This window comes from Rosa rugosa, chromosome 2, assembly GCF_958449725.1.
Source record: "Rosa rugosa chromosome 2, drRosRugo1.1, whole genome shotgun sequence".
Classification (NCBI taxonomy): domain Eukaryota; kingdom Viridiplantae; phylum Streptophyta; class Magnoliopsida; order Rosales; family Rosaceae; genus Rosa; species Rosa rugosa.
The window spans coordinates 5,715,155-5,724,994 of NC_084821.1; the positions used below are offsets into that span (position 1 = coordinate 5,715,155).

The 9,840-nt window shown below is 39.8% G+C and overlaps 1 long non-coding RNA gene across 1 annotated transcript; it reads right to left on the reverse strand.

The window, feature by feature from the left end:
• Positions 1-440: 440 nt before the first annotated feature.
• LOC133732803 (uncharacterized) lies at positions 441-3,105 on the reverse strand. The gene is made up of 7 exons (XR_009857327.1): positions 3,057-3,105; positions 2,890-2,976; positions 2,679-2,764; positions 2,110-2,215; positions 1,671-1,829; positions 1,269-1,444; positions 441-508 (listed from the first exon to the last, which is right to left on the reverse strand). It is a non-coding gene; the product is annotated as an uncharacterized LOC133732803 (long non-coding RNA).
• Positions 3,106-9,840: the final 6,735 nt, after the last annotated feature.

Below are 9,840 nucleotides of genomic sequence, written 5' to 3' on the forward strand. Positions count from 1 at the left end.
GAACTGCAATTAAGGCCAACCCAAAAAAGACCAACTTCTAGCCTCAGTACAACTTCTACCTAAACAAATTTCTCTCTATCACTTCAAAAGCTTTCGTCACTGCTCCATCTTCCACATGATTGTCCAGTTTATAAGCAGCCTTCAAACCTGGATCATTGTTTTTAGAACAAAACCACCACGACAAACTTGGCCAGAAATGTGCTTTTTAAAGATAGGTTTCCACTTCTCCCTGCAGAACAAAACCACCACGTCAAACATCATGCCTCAAAAGGATACATACATTAAGCAAGTAGCAAACGAGCAAAGTTCCAAACTCCAGGAGGACCAACACAGAACAGTCCAAAAGTATTTAAATAATGTCTTCAACAATCAAAGAATCAGAAACTTACGAATGAGAAACACAAGTTAAAACAGCCAAACAGCTTCAAGAATCATAAACACCAAAGATGCAGCTCCCCTTTTAATCTCTTCATCCAGCTTCTTGAAATGTCCATACATAGAATAGTAACTGCAACATGCATTGAGAAGTGAGTGTTTCGTTCTTTCACAAGTGCAAAACAGAAGAAATGATAGACATTGCAGAAGCAAATCCATAAAGACTAAAAGCCAATTAAAATGCATATATACACAATACACATACTGATATAGATTTTTTTTTTTTTTTTATCAATTCAAAGTTCTTGTTCTGCACAAATCAAATGGTTTAGTTTGGGCTTGCCTAGAGAATAAAGTAAGAAAACTATTAATGTGAGGTCTAGTCCTACACTACGACCACAAAACCAACATGTATAACCTTCATCATCACCAGAAAGCAAATCAAAAGTATAAATTAAACATACCTCTCAATCCATTATGTGTACTGCACCAGCAATCCAAACACATAAGCAAAGCCAAAACAGAGCACCAACTTACTGAAAGCCAAACTAAATCCAAAAAACTTCATGTCTAATACAACTTACAAATTTTGGGACTTGCTTAAGCCTCTCAAGGTATATAGTGAAAATTTCTGCTTTAATTAAATAAATGATTTTTACTGTCACAATGCACATACATTTTAACAAATGCAACTACCCTACACAGATTTTGCAGACACACACAAACACATCGAATCACACAACCCAACTTGATTTAGTAAATAAAAGTTTAGTACTTTAACTCTTCTTATTATATTACATACCAACTAGCTGTTATTTCCCAAATAATGGTATTTTCTTCAATTCTGAGATAAAAAGCAACACTGAATTATAAGTATTGAAGATGGATTTTACCTAACAAAGCAGCAAACTTCAGAACACCAATGCCACGGAACATGACTCTGCAGTGTTCATAAATAATATCAAATGCAGAACCAGGGTTCTTCATTTGGAGATCTGGGCTTCAGTAAAACTTGTGATCTTTAACTCTGTGGTGCGGAAAACTGGAATATAAATTTGAGGTGGGCAATCTGTCCGGATTAAGTAAATGCAATTACACAAAAGAAACAGTATGGCTTAAAGCATTTGCAAAAGACATACAAGATTTTAGCTTGACAAAAACAGTATTCATTGTAGGAACTTATTCCATTTTTAGATTTTCTCAAACACATTATAGGAGTCAAATCCTATAAAAAGAAGATGACACGAAGAACTGAAATAACCTTACTTGTCAGTCAAAAAAGTAAGAGAAATAACCTTTGATATTCCAATAGCAGAGTGAATTTTACTATAGACTAGTTTTGTTCCCAACACATGCAAAGGCCATAATATTGCAGCAACAATCCTTGCCCCCATCCAATCAACTAGTGAAGCACAATATCAAGGCTGCTTCTGGTTCCTTGTCAAATATGTCCCCTGTGAACCACATTGAAATCATCCAATGCAATAAGTTTGGGTGGGAAACCAGCTGTTTCTTGTGAAATAGACAAAATAGTTTGGCAAGAGGATACAAAGTACGCAAGCATTAACCGAGTGAATATCATAAAAAAGCACAAGACTCAAAGTGAGAATTGTTCAACGCAGCACGAGCACATATCCAAATATTTTTATGGTTTTAGTTTTATGTGCTTAAGATCACCCGTGAGAATAGAAAATAGCTCGATTTAAACAACACAAAAATGCATAGTAATTCAACATCATAAATTCTCTTAAACTCCATGTATGCCAAACTGATCCTTAGGAATGAAAGTGCAATAAGCTTACGAGCTTTAGAACTTGTAGAAATCTGTTTCTGGATCCCCCTGCAAGAGAAAATAAATAATTTAAACCAAAAAAAAAAAAAAGGAGAGAGAGAGAAGAGCTCGGGGTGGATAATAGTGCAACACTTAAAGATCTGGATAAACAAACCCAAGCAGGGTTCATCACTTATTGCTACTATTACAGTATAAAGTTTCAGAATTGAAAACCAGTCATACAAGTGAGAAACAGATCAATAATACAAAAAAATAAATGAAAAGTTAGGTATGTCGTTCAGAATCTAGATAAGCTAGATACTGTTACTTAATATTCCAAAGGACTTAACTAAATGCAATAGAAATCCTTTTCATCAATAAAAAGCACAGCTGCAGTAGCACCAAAAGGAAGAGGGAGAAAAAAAAAAAAAAAAAAAAGAGCATACCTGTAAAGTGTCTCGTACACTAAAGGAACTGAAACGACATAATTTGGACCTTGAACTAATCGTACCTTACAGTAGGAAAATCTTACCTTGAACTCGATAAGTTCATCCAAAAGATTTTTGTTCCATACAAATCGATGATTCCGGATTGAGTAACTTGTCCGCTCTCCATTACCTGGAAATGAAATTATACATGGAAAACGTTAATTTGTCTTTTATTTTTCTAACAAAATATTCATGTGATTTCATAAATAATACAAGTCAAGTCTTCATTAATCTCTAACAAAAGCCAAAGCATACCAGAATTTTGTCAACTTCTGACAGAAATTCTACTTGATGAGTCACAAGAATCACAGTCTTCCTTGCTAGAGCATCCATGACACAATCCTGCATAAGCCATTCATATTATGTGACCTGTTTTACAATAAGACTATGCCTCAAAATATCGCTGACTACATCTTTCTTACATGAAACAGAATTGCTGCAGTGTGTGCATCTACTGCATTGAATTGTTCAACGCAGCACGAGCACAAGACTCAAAGTGAGAATTGTTGAACGGAATCATCAATTGAAGTTCCATAAAGGCAATTGCATATGAGATCGATGTTTATTGGTGGATTCTCTTCTATAACCAGAAAACACAGCAAGAATTACAACTCAACAACTCAACAAGACAACAAGAGTTACAAGACAACGGAAACCATGAGTCATCTGCTCTGACTACTCATCAACAACACGGTCATCAGTTCATCACAGTTCAATACAATACCCAGCAACTAAACATTCACAGACTCACAGTTTGATAACATTCACAGTTTATAACATTCACAGAATCACAGTTTGATACTTTGAGAGTTGAGACAATGACTCACCACAAAACCCAGAAATCACCGAGCTTGCAGAATCCAAAACCCAGAAATCGAGCTTCAACAATCAGTCAATCACCGAGTTTGAATTTTGAACCCAGAAATCAAGCATGAAGAATCACCAAATTTCGAGGTTGAACCGAGCTTCAAGCCTTGAACCCAGAAATCGAACCCAGAATTCCCAGAAATCGAGCTTGAAGAATCAGTGAATCACCAAGCTTCGTGGTTGAAGAATCATCGACCTTTAAGCCTTGAACCCAGAAATGGAACCTAAAATCGAACCCAGAAAGCCTTGAAAATCGAACCCAGAAATTCAAAAATTGTGAGATTGAAACCCAGAAATTCTATTGAAAGACAAAAACCCAGAGAAATTCGATTTACCGGCGAGCTAGAGAGCTAGAGAGCTGGCCGGAGACTCGGTGAGAGACTGAGAGTCTGAGAATCGACTGATCGAGGAGCGGCGTTCCTTCTTGATTTCGAACCCAGAAAGGGAGAAAGCGCCTAGGCTCCGACCGTCCAGAGCCGCCCAGCCCCGCCTAGGCGGCCGACTTTATTCCCAACGCCCAGCTCGCTCGACTTGGGGAGAATCGGAGGGGTACCAGAGAGATCTCGGAGGCGGTGGATTCGTGGTCAAGGGCTTCAAAGTCGGGGATTGGGAAAGAGATTGTCAGAGTAGCAGTGGAGTTTTGGAAAGAGAGTGAATGCTACCACGAGAGTTGGGTACTAGAGAGTCGGGGTGGCTGTGGAGTGAGTCAGACAGCGAGAGAGTCGGAGTGAGTTGGAGAGAGAGTCGGGGTGAGTCGATTTGTGGGGTTTTGTGGAGTGAATGCCGTGTCGGGGTATAGGCGTGGGCTGGTCTAAGCTAAGGCATTAGTTTTGGAAAGACTTTTTCTCTAGTGTTCTAATAATTTGGTCTGAATGGATATATGCTAGTGCATGTAGTTGTCTAGCTAGCTAGGACACGGCCATTAATGTTGATTCACATATATGTACAAGGCATCAGACCATGTTTTTCCACATATATGTTGTCTGAATGCCACTTTAAAATTTTCAGTTTTGCCGCCTCTTGTTGTCCGGTAAGAGGGAAATGGATTTGGAGGGGTGAATGGAGGGAAATGTTGGTGGACATGTTTTGCACTTGCAAATCTATGAATTCATACCACGGTTTTAAACAAACCGTCGTATCACCACTACATGCTGAGGAATACCAAATTGTGAGAAACTTGCCGCCTCTATAATAATTTAACCTCACACCACGCTTCCATTTATAAACGTCTTCTGAAGCAATAAATAATTCCAGCATGAAAAACACCCGTTGGTTGAATTCATATTAGAAGACGGAAATTTTACAACCGTCGTCTCAATAATGAGAAATTATTCACACCACGGAAAACAGTGTTACGTCGTCTGAGAGGCGTCGTGTGAAGCCTTTTGTGTAGTAGTGAAGGAAAAATAAATAGATTTTCCTCAGGTAGATTAGTGGGAGCACAAGGGACACGATTTGAGTCTTGATCTGGAATAATCTTAGGTTCATTTGGAAGCCTAGGTAGCATGAGGTAGTTCCTTCGAGGAGCACGAGACGGGCAGGTACCCAAGGGATGGTCAAAACAACCACAAAAGAAACAGGCTTCAAATCATATCCCGTGCAGGTAAGTTGGCCTTACTTAAATCTAATTTGTCAGGGATGCCAAATCATATTTTATCTTGCTTCAAGTGTCCGCGTATTTTATCTGATCGTTGACTTGAATCATATACTCTCGCAAGCATACGAATAGTTTCAATATAGGGAAGTATTAAGCCCAAAATTATCGTACCACGGGGATTAGTGGCTAACCCACAATCCTTGGGTAGTCGGAACTAAAGACACTTAGCATGCAAAAGAAGAACAAAATAAACAAAAATTCTACTCTAAGGCACCAAGCCTTAGCAATGCTCGGCTTTGGTTCTCACCAAAACCTAATCAAAACTAAGAGCCTAGTGGTGGTTATTTACAATGAGTCGGAGTTTCAATATTTTGAGGGAGAATTTTAGATTAACAAAATGTGATGAAATGTAAAGCAATTAATAAAAATACAAAGAAATTAATAAAAGTATAACCAAATAAATGGGAATGCCGGGTGTTAATTAGGGATGTTCCTTCACCCAAATTCTATGTGTCGGAAGCTAATATAATGTAGATGCAAATCTCCTACTTTGGCAGTAGTCGTATCCAAGGTGGTTCAAGGTTCAAGGACCGAAATTCCCTTTCATGGTATTTCTACTCCGGTTCAAGGGTCGTAGGAACTCACTTGACATGAATAAGAGCCAGTTCAAGGGTCCCTAATTCACATCAAGAGGCGTAGAGATCGAGGAATTAGACTACTAAGCGACCCGCCCGCACAAGCACACAATGGGTGTAAATCATCATGCTTATAACCCATCGAATACAAAATTGAAGGTTTCTAGCTTAGGAATTAGAGGGGTTCAAGCCTCTAACTCCATCCTAGACATGCTCAAAATACACACCCTATATAGAGTTGACTACGCTCCTAGACATGCATTTCAACCTAACAAAAATAGATATAAGCATCTATCATATGAAAAATGCATCATCATTACATTAAATTAAACATCTTTTACACAAAATTTGGGTTAGGGCACACAACCCTAACCCCCCAACAAGGAAATTACTCACAGCCCATAATCATAGACATCAAAATTACAAAATTCAAATACAAAAGAGAAGAGAAATGTAGGAGAAAACAAGGGTAACCATAATTAGTTAGAAAACTAACATGACTATCCTTGAATTATAACTCCCACAATTACCTAAATATTAAATCGTGTAGATCTAGAGGTTGAGCTCCTTGATGGATCCTTGAAGCTTTGTGTGAGTAATCCTTCAAATCTCAAAATAAAATAGAAAGAAAAAAGGAAAAATGATGGAGAAGAATGGGAAAGAGAGTAGCCCAAAGGGCTGCCTCTATTTTGTGGTGCGGCTACTGTTCGTAGGGTTCCTTTCTCCTCGATGTGCAAGTAAGGGATGTATATATTAGGGCTGGGCACGGGCCGGGACGGGCCAAAATTGTGGTAATCCCAATCTCGGGCCCGGAATTATTAGTCGGGACGGGCCGGGACTGTTTAGGCCATTTTGAGAATTGATCCCGACAGGCCCGAACCCGATCGGTTTTGGGCCGGGCCCGGGCCCGGGCCCATTACAGGACTGAACCAAAAAAAAAAATCGAAGTTGCAAACCACACTTCTGAGAATTCTGGGTTCTGTCCTCCTATAATCAACTTCCTGGATGTGTCCGAATTGGTTTTGTTATCCGACTTCACATTGGTTTCGGTTTCCGCTTCCTCCGGTGCGATCAAATCGTCCGGCGAAATTTCCGAGTTGCAGAAGCTGCAGAAAAGCATTCCTTTTCTTTCTTTTTTTTGCCTCAAAAACAAAACACAAATTAACAAAATTCACAATTCAGTGCAACCCACTAAATCAAATTTGTAAAGGAAACAAATTCCTGCAACAAACAATTTCTACTACCTAACCCGGATCTTAAAAAAGATTATTAAAATTGATCGCAAGTTGGCAACAGATCTGGGAGGCGTTCCTTGTGGGTGGTGCGATGATTGTGGTGCCACCGAGGTCGACTGAAGATGGTGGTGGGCCGAGGATGCCGGAGGTGCAGTGGTGTGGTGGTGATGGCTAGAGGTCTGGGCAGCGTTCCTTGAGAGTGGGTCGACTGAAGATGGTGCGGTGGTGACGTCTAGAGTGGCAAGACAAATTGTAAGAGGCTGAATAAAGGATTAAGAAGAGAGGGGGAGAGAGGGGATGAACACTTGAACACAGAGAGAGAGAGAGAGTTGCAAAAGTGGGAGGTGCAGATTGCAGAGGTCCCACTAGAAGATAAGAAGGATAAGGACTTTTTTTATGACAAGAAAGATAAGAACTTGTGTATATATATTTTATACATATGAATAAAAAAACACATACATATACAAATCGGGCCGGGACGGGCCCAGTCGGGATTCAAAACTTCAATACCGTAGCCCGTCCCGTTTTGTTCGGTACGGTACGGGCCGGGCTGAATAGTAATTTTTATGTTTTTGATACCGGCCCGTCCCGTCCCGTCTATTTTCAGTACGGGTTCGGGACGGATTCGGTATTTCAGTTTGACTTGCCCAGCCCTACATATGTGGCTGACTGGCTGGTGTGTGCGCAATAGAACCAAAGGGGTAGAATGATTAAGATGATTGATAGGGTGGCTGCGCACGTGAGGTTACGAGAGAGAGAGAGAGATGAGTTAGTTGGCTGGGTTCTTCTCTTTCGTGAGAAAGAGGAAAGGGATAAATAATAAACTGTCACGTGGCAGCATGCTAGTAAGAGCGAATAAAAATAAGCTAAATGAAAATGATAGAGGGGCACGTGGGTGCGGCTGTGAGCATGATTAATCAATCAAATGATTTAATTAATAAATTAAACTAAATGATTAATTAACCCAATTTATATATATATATATATATATATATATATATATAGGATTAAATTATGTTTAATCCCTGTACTCTGCCTCCAACATCGTTTCAGTCCTTGACATTTTAATTTCATCTAAAAAGTCACTGAGGTAACAATTTCCGTCTGATTGGTCCTCACCGTTAAGATTCGGTCAAATTGCGCCGTTAAGTTACTGACGTGGCAATCCAAGCCACGCCAAGTCAGCTCGATAATGGTGAAATGTCCAATATAACCCTATAATCTTTCTCCCTTCCTTTTTTCTTTTTAATTTATTTTATTCCATTTCTTTTTCTTTTCTTCCTACTTCTTCTTCACACCCAAATCACCACAACCACCACCACCGAGCTCTCTCTCGAGCTCAACCACCAATTCTATTGCCATAATATATCAGCAAATTCCAAGAACCAGACCTGCACAATCAATCAAACTAACATATCCAACATCTAGGTATTTCCTAAGTTCATCAAAAACCAAATTCCACCAACTACAAATTTAACTCTACAGAAACCAATTTGAACCGAACACCATGGATGAACTAGCAAATACATAAACAAAAGCTGCATAACAAACAATTCCAAACACTTCTATTTTGTATCGAACCTCTAACATAAACCAAGCTAGATAGAAACACTTTCTCATCAATTCAAGCAGCCACCTTGTTAATCACAATGGTGAGACTCAACAAACAACATCCACTGGTTAAAAGTTAAAACACACAGATAGTAATCACTAACCCACATCGAAAAATCGCAAATTCACAATCCCCAAATTGAAACAATTTGCAGCTCTAGTTTCTACCCAAGTCTTTATCATCTTCCAAATTCAACAATTATCAGAACCCAGAAACTATCAAATGATCAAGTCTCCAACTTTAAAATTACCAGATAACAAAGTAACATCAAAATAGAAACCCAGTTGACTACTTCAGAAATCAGATAAGCACAACAATCACAATCCCAGAAGTTAAACCCTAAATTGAAATTTTCGATTCAACACCTGCTCTGAGACACGTCATAGATCTGAGACTTGACGGCCATGAGCAGAGGCTTCTTGGGATCGGAGCCGTCGTACTGCTTGAGCTCCTCGGCGGTGATCTCGCCGAGCTGGACCAGCGGCGGAAGAGGCTGCATCTCCTCCAAGCTCCTAGGGCGGTTGTGGGTCTCGGACGGCCCAAAAAGTCCAGAAAGGACATAGTAAGCGGCAAAGAGCAGAGCTAGGAGCGTGAAGAAGGTCGCCAGAGATAGGCCCGTGTAGACCACGATCGCCTCCTTCAGAAAAATGAAGAAAAACGAGGAGGTGAGGCTGGAGGCGAGGTGGAGGCGGCCTCATGGAGGCGGAGTATTTGGGGTTGATCATTTGAGAGAGGAGGGGGGGGGAGAGGAGGAGGAAGAGGTGGTGAAGAAGAGGGTGAAGCGAGGAGGAGGTGAATATTAGAGGAGGTGGTGAGAGGTGGATGATGACATTTGAGAGAGAATGGGGAAGAGAAGAGAGACGAACAGAAAGAGAGAGGAGGGAGACGAACAGAAGGAGAAGAGAGATGGGGAAGAAGAGATAAACAGACAAAAAATAATAATAATAATAATAATAATATTAAAGGGCATGGATAGTATGGACATTTCGGCTTTCGCAATTGAAAATGCTGAGTTGGCGTTGACTTTAATGCCACGTCAGCCTATAAACGGAGCAATTGGACGGAGTGTACCAATCAGACGGAAATTGTGACCTCAAGGACTTTTTGGATGAAATTAAAATGTCAGGGACTGAAATGATGTTGGAGGCAGAGTACAGGGACTAAAAAAAATTTAATCCATATATATATATATATATATATATATATATATTTTTTTTTTTTTCGTTGACCACAATAGACTGCGTCGATAATTTTGTCCCT